Here is a 13,341-nt window from a genome sequence, read left to right as displayed (position 1 = left end):
CGGTGTCATCTTGCCAATCTTGGGATCCTCTCACCCTTAACCTTAGCAGACCTATTGGAGGGAGTTATTTTAGAAAATTTTTAAATACTTATCTATTCTCCTTCAATCTTAGGAAAATTATTGATTCATGATTGAAAAAAAGAAAGGAGGAGCTGAATGAAGATCAAATGAAGTTCTCAGGAATTGTGAGGTATCTATTTAGGTTTCTTTGAATGCTAAAGTGTTTTGTGAATAGAGGGTAGAATGGTAACTTCAAGTGTTTAAAAGCTGGTTAAGTTTATTGCTGGTCTGAGAGAAGAATAAATGAGTGGTGGAGATGAAGTTCATCTTCCGATGTGGATCAAGTTCGAGGCAAGCTAGATGAAAGAGAATGATAGACAGAGGAGATTAGAGGATCAATTGATTTAGTGTAAGTTCGAGGCAAGTTTTGAGTTAAGCAGTTCAAGGCGCCAGAGTTTGACATGTTTTGGTGTGACTCATCAGTTGAGTTTTATATATGTATTTCACTGTTTTCTGTAATTAGGTTAGAATGAAAGAGTTTTGTGGTTTTTTTCTCCAACTTTTGTACTTTTTCTCTAATATATGAAGATTCAGAGTGTGGTTTCTTCTGTAAAGTTGTTTATTGTTTGATCAGGGTTCCAACAAGTAATACCTGTGGGAATGAGAATTAACTCTTTTGATGTATACCCACATTTGATTATACATGTGTGGATCCCACACTCCTTGTCTTCATGTGTATATTTTGAAATTTCAAAGCCAAGATTCCAGGCACTTTGTTAAAAATCCTCCCATTCGATGCAACTCGCGAGCCTCATCTTGTAAGCCATGTTGTTTATCCTGCTCATCCTGTCAAATACCAACTCACCTTTAACTTGTGAACAATTAACGATCAAGCCTATCTCTTTTTATTGCTATCCACTAGTCATGGTTGTCACTCCATCTCGACTTCACTTGGAAGCTAGTAGTTTCTCTCCCTCTTTCCATTTGTCTGCCTTGGAGGTTGTTGCATGCGAATCCGAAGACCATAAGACTTGAAGCTCTAGACACACCTCATTTTTAGAGGTGCTCTTCCGATCTTTACTCCTCTAAGTACATTCCTTTGTTCTTCCTTGTATTTGATTTCCTCGGCCATTGTTATGTTTTAATTAGCAATAGTCACTTAAATTTCTTTAGTTTTGAGGGTAGATTTAAATCCCTTGCTTAATTGTGTGTGCGTGTGTATATATATAATTATTATTATTATTTTGTGCTAAAAGGAAAAGGATTTAAATGAAATGAAAGGCTTAATATTCTTGAATAAAATAAGCCTTGGTTATAAAAGTTTGGAAAAACATAAGAGAAGAGCTTAAGATTTAAGGCCTATGTTCAATTATCAATAGAGAATCAAGGAAGGAATCCTTACAACTAGAAACCAACAAAGCTTATGGGACCCATTCCAAAGAATCTAATGAATGTTTAAATTTAACAGCCCCCTCATACTTAAGTAGGAGAGGAGAGACCAAGTTAATTCTTTTTCATGCTCTTCTTGCTGTTTAGTAGGGTAGGAGAATGTCTGATGGCATTAAATAATGTTAGCATTGGCTTATCTGATTGGACTATTCCATTGATTAAGCAATTTGGTGGTAGTTTTGGTAATTCACTGTATCTGTTATTGTTCTTTTTGAGCAAATTTAATCAACTCATATGGATGCCAATCAAGATATCTTATAGGCTTTTAATACTCCTCCTCATTCCCTATAAGAACACCCCCCACAGAGAGAGTGCGAACTTGAGCGAAAGACATAGCGGGAGATAAAAGAGAGATAAAGAGAGATGATGTCAAGTAGAGGGCACAAGAAAACCGATCTACATGAGAATCTGCAGTTGCTGTGTTCAGTGACAAACTCTCATGCAGTAATCAATTTGCTTCAACTTCTAAAGCTCTTTCAATATTTCATTGGGTGTTTGATCTTTATTATCTTGAATAACCTTCTACATCAGTTTTGGATTCTTTTCTATTCTCAATTCTATTTTCTTCTTTTTCTTCTTAGATGGATGATATATAGTCTTTATCATATACATATTGTTTGTAGAAGAGATAATGAGAAAGTGGAACAAGTCTATCTTCTTGAACACATTACATGAGTGACCCTTTGGGTCTATATATAGAACATGATAAGTATACATATATGTCTATACATACATATATATGCATACATACAACAATACATCTAACAACCCCCCCCCCTCAAATTCAAGGTAGATCGTGCGTCTTGAGTTTGGATAACATGAATAGATGGTGATCACGTGTTTGCGCCTTGGTGAAGAAATCAGCCGCCTGGACCTCTGTAGGAATACAGTGAAGTGACACAGTCTGGGCATGTACATGGAATCATGTGAAGTGTGCATCCGCACCAATATGTTTGGTCAGCTCATGCTTGATCGGATCTGCAGCAATCTAAAGGGCTCCAATATTGTCACAGTGAATAGGAATAGGAGATGTGATGGGTACACCAAAGTCCTGCAAAATCGAACGCAGCCAAAGCACCTCCTTTATGGTAGAAGCCAATGCATGAACCTCAGCCTCAACACTAGACTTGGCAACAGTAGGTTGTTTCTTGGTCTTCCAAACAACAAGAGAAGAGGCCAAGAAAGATACAGTAACCAGTGATAGAGACCAGATCATCAGGACAACTGGCCCAGGTAGCATTAGAATAAGCCTGCAACTGAAGAGTGGACTTACGTGAGTAGAACAGACCACGAGATATAGTACTACGAAGATATCGCAGTACCCGAATAAGATGAGCATGATGAATAGAAGTGGGTGCTGCAACAAACTAACTGAGGATGTAAACTGCAAGGGAAATGTCTGGATCGGTGATGGCTAAGTAGACCAAACTGCCAACCAGATGTCGATAGTGGGAAGCATCAGATAAGGGAATCCCATCAGAGGCACGAAGCTGCAAATGCAACTCCATCGGTGTAGCAGCAAAATGGGTATCAGTCAAACCAGAGCAAGCAAGTAGGTCATGAGTATAACGCTGCTGAGAGAGACGGTAACCATTAGGATGAGAAGTAATCTCGATAACCATGAAGTAACGAAGCGGACCTAAATCAGTCATCAAGAAAGTCTCACATAACTTCTGCTTCATAAAGGTAATGCAAGCAGAGTTATCACCGGTAAGGATCATATCATCGACATATAGAAGAAGAATGGTCTGTCCATGAGAGGAAGAGTGAATGAAGACTGTCGGGTCATGTATGCTCGGAGTGAAACCATCAGCCTCAACTAATGTACTGAATCACTCAAACTAGGCCTATGGAGCCTATTTCAGACCATAAAGAGCACGACGAAGATGACAAACAGACCCCAGATGCACCCGAAGGTCGGGGGGAGGAGTCATGTAAACCTCCTCCTTCAAGTCCCCATGAAGAAACACGTTCTTCACATCAACCTGATAGAGAACCCAACCACGAACAACAGCAATAGTAACCAAAGTGCGCACAATATGCATGTGGGCTATTGGGGCAAAAGTCTCTTCATAGTTACGGTCATACTCCTACTGAAAGCCACGAGCAACCAAACACGCTTTATAGCGCTCGAGAGACCCGTCAGAATGAGTATTCACATAGTAGATCCAACGACAGGTGATGGGAACGGCATGAGGATGAAGGGGAACAAGATTCCACGTATGAGTCCAAGTTAAAGCATCAAGCTCCTCTGCCATGGCAGTCCACTACTCAGGTAATCGAACTGCTTCCTAGTAGGTACCTGGCTCAAAGACATTTGAAACACAGGTGCTAGCAGAAGCATAACGGATACGGGGATGTAAAGTAGAGTGTACCTCAGGAGCTGGATCAATAATAGGAGAGGTGTTAGAAATGACCGATTGAGATGGAGGCTCTGCGGGATCCCGATGGTGGTATGTGAAACGAACAGGTGGGTGAGCAAGAGAAAGCGAGGGAGGAGGGAAAGACACTGTAGGAGACTCAACAGATAAAGGAGGGGAAGACACTATAGGAGACTCAACAGATAAAGGAGGGGAAGACACTATAGGAGACTCAATAGATAAAGGAGGAGATGAGTCAAGAGAGGAGTGAGAAAGAAACTCAGTAGGAGAGTTGAATGATGGAGGAGAGGAAGACACAGGAGCAGTATTTTCAACCGAAGGGTTACGAAAAAGGAAGGACAGAAGGACAGAGGGAGATGGGGACTCAGTGGAAGAAAGAGAAGCATAGAAAGGTGTGGACTCATCAAACGTGACATCACGGGAGATACGAATACGATGAGTGATAGGATCATAACAACGATAACCTTTATGCTCAAGGCTATATCCTAGGAAAACACATGAAATAGACTGGGATGTTAGCTTTGTTTTTTCTCGAGGTGAAAGCAAAACAAAGCAGCAACATCCAAAAACATGAAGATGATCATAGTGGGGAGATGTCCCATGAAGATACTCATCTGGACTACGACCATTAAGGTGGGAGGATGGTTGTAGGTTAATGAGATAAATAATAGTGCTGACAGCTTCAACCCAAAAATGAGGGGGAAGAAAAGCATCTAGAAGAAGAGCATGTGTCGTCTCTAAGATGTAACGATGCTTACATTCAATGACCCCATTCTAAGGATGAGCCCCAGGGTAAGATAACTAAGGCAAGGTGCCTTCAGAAGACAAAAAGGCACCAAAGGCGTGAGAGGTGTACTCACCGCTAGAGTCAGACCGAAAGGTCTTAATAGAGGTAGAGAAATGGGTGTGGATCATATCAGAAAAAGAGCGATAAATAGACAATAACTAGCTACGGTGAGGCATAAGATAAAGCCAGGTGAATCGAGTGTAGTCATATATAAAAAGAACATAATAGCGATGACTACCTTTAGAGACAAAGGGAGCAGGACCCCAAACATCAAAGTGAATAAGTTCAAAAGAAGCAGTACTCTGAGATATACTCAAAAATTAAGGACGTTAGAGTTGCTTACCAAGTTTACATCCAAGATAGACTACATCAGAAGAAGGAGAGACTGCTCCTAAAATGCCATGACGAACAAGGGACGACATACGAGACGGACATAAGTGGCCAAGACAATGATGGCACTTATGATGAGACTGAACAACAGTATAACAGTGATGAACAGGTTCAAGTGAATATGGAAGACGAAGGGAATCCAATGCATAAACTCCATTTTGACAACGGCCAGTTCTAATCACCATCCCACTGCGATCCTACACACGACATGAGGTACGATCAAAGATAACTTAACAATCATGATCAGTACGCTGGCTAACTGATATAAGATTCATGGATAAACAAGGAACATGAGAGACTGAAGGAATTGAGAAATCACTAGAAGAGAAATGACAAATAGAGGAAACAGGGAAAAGTGTGCCATCAGTAGTGCAAACATGGGTGACTTGAGATGGTGAATGGGAATAGTGCAGATGAGTGGCATCAGGGGTCATGTGAAGAGAAGCACTAGAGTCAAGATCTGGTGATCTGAGTGGAACTTGCATGTCTAGTAGAGGATGTAGAGTCTGCTATATAGAACTGCTAGAACTGCCGAAACATAGCTAAAAACTGTTGATCTGTAGGAGACAATAAAGTAGGAGAAGCCCGTGTAAAGTGAGGTGTTGGAAGAAGAGGTGGTGAAGAAACAGCAGTATGAGTGACGTGCGGAAGCATAGAAGAAAATCAGGAGTCAACGAGAGTACTGACCCCTCCTGTGGAGGAATCCCGGATGTGGATTCCTTCAGTATGAGCAACAACAGATCCATAAACATCCATTTTTTTTTGTTTTTTTAAAATCACTATCAATGTTTTGTCATTTGAAGACAAAGCTTCACATGAGTACAGTAATGACCATAATAAATATATAATATAGTATAATGACCATGATTAAATATATATTATAAAGGAGATGATGGGTGGGGTTGGTAGAAGAATATTATATATATATATATATCAATCACGGCCAAGCACTATGCACCAAAAGAGAATTCTTGGGACTTGAATGGCCCTGTGATGATGCTGAGGTTTTTTTTTTTTAGTAGAATCAAGGGAAAAGAAGGGGAGATGTGGAGGTTTGGTGGTCTGTGAGGAAGAGAAAGTCGGTGAGTGACAGAAGGCTAAAATAATGCAAGTCAGGGATTTTATTTCATTTTTTTTTGAGTGGAATCAAAAGAAAAGAAGGTTGAGATGTGGAGACTTGGCGGTCTGTAAGGGGAGGAAGTCGGCGAGTGATAAAGGGCCGATAGGGAGAGGGAGCCGACAAAGAAAGAGAATGGGCGCGGATGGTGCTTAAGGAGACCAGCGTAGAGATCCGACATTTTTTTTTAAACAAGGAACAAAGAAGCAAGAGGAAAAGAAAGGGATAGGATTGGTGACGGTGGCCGGTGGCCGGTGGCGGTGGTTGGAGGAGGAAGAACAATATGGCAATATGTTGACAAGGGAAGCTCAGGGTGAGAAGGAGGCCAGTGAGAGAGAGAGAGAGAGAGAGAGAGAGAGAGAGAGAAGGGAGGTGGTGGCGGCGTGGCTGCTGGCAGTGGCTGGAGGAATCTAGGCATATGATACCATGTTAGAAGAAGAGAGAATGAGAAAGTGGAACAAGTCTATCTTCTTAAACACATTACATGATTAACCCTTTGGGTCTACATGTAGAACATGATAAGTATACATATATGTTTATACATACATATACATGCATACATACAACAATACATTTAACACATATATCATTCGTTTCTTTGTGTGATTCTTGTGTCTCAGTCTTCTTCATCCTTTGAATCTTGGTTTTCATAGTTTGAGAACAACTTTATCAACCAAGCTGATGATTCATTATTGTTTAGTACAAACCTAACATAATATTTATTTCATAATTTGAAATATCTTCTCAAGCTTTTTATTCATAGTCTAATTAGCCTTGTTATAAAATATCGCAATATAACTTGTTCGAGATTAAAAATGTATAAATTGATAATTATATTTAAATGGTTTCATGATATCATGTTCAAGTGATGTGCATGACTTGATCTTCAAAACTGTGCTTTTGTGAATTTTTGACGTTTGAATAATAATTTCCAATGAGTCGTGCCAAGGTATTTATTTATGTTTTATTGTTTGAATGATAATTTCCAATGGGCCATGCATTTTCTGTTATTATCACTGATTAAGTTTTAAGATCCGTTCAGTTTTTATATTTGATGCAAATTTATTGTGTTCAGGACTCATTCAAGCTTGATCACCTCATTGGTTATCTCATAAATATGGAGAACTTAGAAGGTGTTGTGCTGCTTGGGCATAGCACTGCTTGGCAGATAACTAAATGACATAAAATTTTTAAACACTTAGTTGACACCTATTGTGCTGTTATGCGCACATGATAAGGAAATATTAATTCACTCTCATGCTGACATTAATTCAAGATATAGTGCACCAGGTACAAACAAGTTTTCCATTTTCACGAGCAGTTCGTGAAGTTATTTTGCAGGTAATTTCCCTATTTTGAGTTATTTAAACCATCCAATCCTTAAGTTTATTGATGATTTTATAGATTTGAAACTGGTAAGCATTTTATGGATTTTGAAATATGAGAACCCATTTTGTATAAGTTAAATATTATGTTCAATGACATAACTTCTTGTTTCGAATGATTAGTTTTCATTCTCCTCTCATTTCAATACTTTATGTGATTTAGATGAACAATTAATGCTAGAATAAATTTTTAATATTAGACTACTTCTATACCTTTAATATTATTATTATTATTATTATTATTATTATTATTATTATTATTATTATTATTTTCCAAACTAATCTTTCACACTTTCATACAACACTCCAAGCCAATCTCATCCTTATCTCTTTCACATGCTAAAACCCATGCCCTACACACATGGCACCACACATCATACCATAACTGCTAAAACCAGCTTAACCAAAACACCCCCAGAAAAAACACCAATGTTTAAGGGTAGTTTCGTCATATACATCGCCTCATATATAAGGTAGATAGTTAGGCCCTCAACCCTATAAGAGCCGCCAGCGGCTAAGATGAAAGAGCTTATCTTGCTTGGTTCCAGAACCAGGGTATTCCCTAAATTTGACCTATCACAGCATGACACGTGTCCCCATGAAAATTAACAACATATGAGGACACATGTGAGGTTGTGATAGGTCATAACTAGGGAACACCCTGGTTTTATAACTAGGTAAGATGAAGTCAGAGGAAGAAAAGAAGGGCATGAGAGTGATGGTGGTCGTCGATGAGAGCGATGCAAGCTTGTATACACTTTCACGGACTCTGGATCATTTCGTGGTAGCTTCATCTGCTCTGGCTCGACTCTCTCATCGTTGTCCATGTTTAGCAACCTTCCCACCAGTACATCCTCCCTGCTGGAGGAGGTACATCAACATTAATTTTCCACATGCTTAATTAACTCTTCCAATACTTGATCTGTTCTTGTCCAAATTTTATCTATATATATATATCAATGATTTATATCTAATCAAATAAATTCATTAATTTTGGTATAAAATTATTAAAATTCCAACAAAGAATTTAACATAAAGAAATGTAATCAAGATGCTTGATTTTGATTTTTGTTTCTAAATTTGCATGTATTTTATATAATATATATTAAATAATATTATGATTTAGATTCTTTTTTCGAAATTTGTTATTTTGCAGTAACTGTTTATGCTCCCGTGGTGGTGACTGATTCTATGAGAAAAGCTCAAGAACAAAACACTGCTAATGTACTTTCTCGAGCCAAAAGAGTTTGTGTGGAGAGAAATGCAAGTATAACAGTTTCATTCACTTCAATTGTACATTTTGAGATATATTGATAAAAATACAAGATATATATATATATATATAGGTAACTGTGAAGACTTTAGTTATGGATGGTGAGCCAAAGGAGATTATGTGTCAAGCTGTTGAACTAAAGGATGTTGATCTTCTTGTTGTTGGGAGCCCTGGCTTTCGGATAATCAAGAGTTAATTTCATCAACCATTTTGAATTAATTTGAATGTATACAGTTGGGTCTTTTGTTTTTTTTTTTGTTTTCATTTTCTTATAAATTTTATGTTTAATTGAATTTGGATGATGTGTTGTTAATTAAGTTGGTACTACGGGGCGTTTTTGGGAAGCGTAAGTGATTATGTTGCACATCATGCAAAATGTCCTATTCTTATTGCGAAGCCACCTAAAGAGGATCATAAAGATTAGAATGAGTAGCTAGTTGTAAATTAATGATGTTGTGATCATGTTTTTGCTATTTTTTTTCCTTATAAACCATAATATGACACACAGTTCTTCGTGTCAAATTAAACATATAAAATAAAATTTTAAGCTAAAATACTCTTGTGTTTGGAGTAATTATTACTTCGATCCCAAAAATTTTATTTTATTTTATTTTTTCCTTTCTTGTAAGCAACTTTAAATGGAAGATAGGTTGTTCTAGTTGTGGGGTCCTTTATTCTTACCTGGCCTTTAATTAGGTTGACCAGTTAAAAATTGTGGATCACAAATCAAATTTTGATCATTTTTATACTTCAGATGATTGCAGGTTCATGACTTCTATAAGGGGCAAGCCCCTGATATTAATTATCCCATACTCTGTCATGGGAACCTCCGATTAAGAAAACAAGTGTGAATGGGAAATGACTGGGCAAACATAAAATTAATGTTCTATTGATTTCAAAGAGCATACGAGTACATAATCACGACCGAGAATACAAAAACTATTAAAAGAATTATTTTTTTCATGCTCTTCAAACTTGTTTTTTATTTGCATGACTTAGTTGATGCTCTTGACTCATTTGCTAAAATCATATTGAAAGACCTTTTTAGTTCGGTGATTTCGGCCTTCTTTGATTTTTTTTAATGTGTGTTTGCATCTTGACACATCTCATAATTCACAAGCTGCGACCACTCTATATTTATGAGTTGCCTACTTGATCATCTTTGTTTTTTTATATTGCTGAAGACTTTGGTGTTTTGTGCTTGTGAAATCTTTGACAAAGCCCCTTGCGTATGTCCCGCAAGTGTACGGGTTTGTCGAAGTAATAAAATCCCAGATGAGTGGGGTATCGTATCCACAAGGAGTAGGGAATAAAAACACTTAAATTGTTTCTTAACTAAGTAAAAGATGAATAGTGATATGTGTGACAAGATGTGAAATAACAAAAGTAAAAGAACAAGAAAGAGAGCACAGGTAAAAGAGAAGGTAAGACAATCGATATAAATGGGCTACCTAGATATTGTTCCGCCTAGGACAATCGTTTCAAGTGCAAGAACCCTCTATTATGCTTTCTAACTAATGCATTAATGAATTGTGGAGATCCTTAAATACATGGTCCCAAATCTAAGGTCAACCATGCTAATCTCTATACATATCCCGAAGGAGAGATTTAATAATCACTCAACCTCGCACTCATATAGAATCACAATGAGTTCTAGGGATTCCAAGTGATAAATCCTCTTCCTAGATGTAGACCTAACCCTTTGGTCCAGGTGGAAGGTTCCTAGCCACAATTAAGCCCTAGGTGCTAAAATCACTTCAACGCTTCACTCCATTGCCTCTGCAACTAAGCCCCAGCGGAAGGTCATCTCTTATCCCATTCACTCTACTATGACCATAAAGAGTTCAAGGAAATGGAGGTAGAATTAATCACACCGGAGGGGAAAGAGGACGCTCCGCTACGTCTCGACTCACCCTCTCAACCCTCTCCAATCTAGCTTTGTCTAACTCTCGTGGTGTGTCACTCACTCACAAGAGTTACCAACAAGAACTCTCAACCCTAGTGCCACTCTAAGGGAGTATTCACACAATCAAGCATACAGGATTGGAACTCAAATAAAACATCAATTAATTGAAAGCATAATAAAATGGTTCAATGAAACAAATACATCCTAGGGTTCACAAATATCCAAGTACCCACTAGAGGTTTAGCTCTGCATGGAGCTAATTACAATCAATGATATCAAATGTAAAAGCAAAGAATCCATAGAAAACCCCCTCGATAGTCATGGCGATGGTCTTGTGGAGAGTCCTCTACTCGTCCAAGGGTCCCTTTGTCCAGCCTAGGATACACCTCGCCGGATCGGTGTCAATGAAAGCTCTCCCACTAACCTTCTTCCAAATGGAGTGCGATGTCAAAGTTGTAGAACCTCTCCAAATCCCTAGCCAATACCTCTCAAAACCCTAGTCGCTGCTCTCCCTCAAGTTGGGGAAAAGATGGAGAAAAAAATTCTGAAATTGGGGCTGAAATTGGCCTTAAATAGGACTGGAATCGGGAATCCACACGCCCATGTGGGCGCCCCTGTGGGCGCCCCTGTGGATTTTTCGCACGGGCGTGTGGAATTTTCTGTTTTACTCCTTCTTCGGCCAGCTGTGAACAGTAACTGCTATAGTGTTTGCTATAGTACCCTGCTATGATATCGCCCCAAAACACTCCCAAATCCATGTTTTCATTGAGGTAACGTAAACGGGCACACGTTTACACCATAGATCATTTTGCTTCTTCAATAATGGACATGTCGGTGGAGATCTTGCTATACATGTACAAGCCGAAATGCTTGAATGTGACTGTCCTTGTGCCCCTCCAAATCGTTGTGCTAACATTAATACGAGGAGCTTGGCACACATTCCCGCATTTCGAACACGACTTATGTCTTCACGTTTGAACCTTCTCAAGATTTCCTCCAAATGGTGCATTTATGATCCACATTGGCTTCTTTCTCTAACCTTCGACCTCACAACCCTATCTGCACAAAAGTAACATAAATACACACATATTAGCGTTAAAACCCGATAAAAGTAATGCTCATCATAAGGAAAGAACACTTCGCATTCTTATCGCACAAGCACTTATCAATCTTCAAGTCTCTGGCTTGTGGAACTTCTTAGGTCTTTGACTTCTTCGCATCTTGAAACTTCAAAGTTGTAATTGTCATGTATATGAAATGTTTTGATCTTGGCTCTTCCATGCTTTTGAGCCTTGATCTATCATATCATCAAGGCGTGACCTTCCATACAGTCAGATCATTACTTTGACTAATTTTGACTTGCTTTTAGAATGGATCTCAGGCGGTAATGTTAACCTTGATTTCCATTGACTAAGCCATCAAAAAAAAAATTCTCCAATTCATCCTCATGAATGTCTAATATCTAACTTCATAGAAAATTTTCATAGATTTTTATCAAAAGTTCTCATCACCCGTGGAAGAGTCAAACATAGGACCTTAAAGTGGGTTAGATGAGAAAACTAAAATTTTAAAATAATATCAATTTTAAAACTAAAATTTATTGATTGTTTTAAAATAAAATAAATTTTATGAAAATAATAAATGTATGGATTCCAAATGCATCCCGAATCCATTTAAAAATAATCAGAGATCGACACATTTTTTATGCGTCAAAAATAGGCCTTGGGATACTTGCCTCGATATGAAGAGTCACTAGATGCTATCCATAGCATGGAAGCTCAGTAAAGTGATGTGACTTGACAGACTCTCTGACCCCCTACATGCAAAGTGGAGCTGTAAATGACTTGGCCTACATTGCTGGGGATTGCCTTAAAATTAAGGAAAACCCAATATGTGTTCTATTATTTCAATCACTTGGAGAGCCAGTCACTTTTGTATATAGTTGTGAGAACCATGGCATCTAGACATCAACGAGGACCAGCTTCATTGAGGGCCAGAAGATAGAGAGTGGAGAGGTACCTCATAGAGGAGCAAAGAAGAAAGGAAGAAGAAGAAGCTCGAGCTGTTGCTACTGCTGCAGTTACTGTTGTTGCTCAGGAGGTATCACAAGGAACCCCGAGCTCCACACTAATGGACCAACCTAATCTTGAACCTATTGGATAGGAGTGAGTTGAAGCACATGTCTTAGTGCCGCATACTCACCTAGTGGTGAGCATGAACACTAGAGATTTCAGCACATTCGTTGCATGTGAACCTCAAGATATCTAATTGGAATGCTACCATATTGAACCATGACACAAACAATGACTACGTAGGTGGTATGGAGTACCTATAGATATGGCCACAAATTTTGATGATGCTGATGCAATTCTTCAATATGGTGTAGCCGTTGAGCAAAGGAACCATGATGGATGATGGCAAATGTGATAGGTTGAGTAGAGGTTTGATATGTGTTAATAGTTGTCCTGTTTGTGATCGTTGTTATTGTAGTAGAGTAGTGTGTGTTCTTTGTTTGAGTGTGTTTTCTAGCTTTCCTTGTTATTATTGTACTCATATGTTATTAGTTCAAAGCTAGTTATGATTGAGGACTGTGTGTTTTGATATATGTTTGTATATGTTAATGATATGGAATATAGTAAGTATTGTTTATTTA

The sequence above is a fragment of the Dioscorea cayenensis genome, chromosome 6 (genome assembly GCF_009730915.1).
Source record: "Dioscorea cayenensis subsp. rotundata cultivar TDr96_F1 chromosome 6, TDr96_F1_v2_PseudoChromosome.rev07_lg8_w22 25.fasta, whole genome shotgun sequence".
NCBI lineage: Eukaryota > Viridiplantae > Streptophyta > Magnoliopsida > Dioscoreales > Dioscoreaceae > Dioscorea > Dioscorea cayenensis.
The sequence above is the reverse complement of the archived record's forward strand: the minus strand, read 5'-3'. Positions refer to the sequence as shown.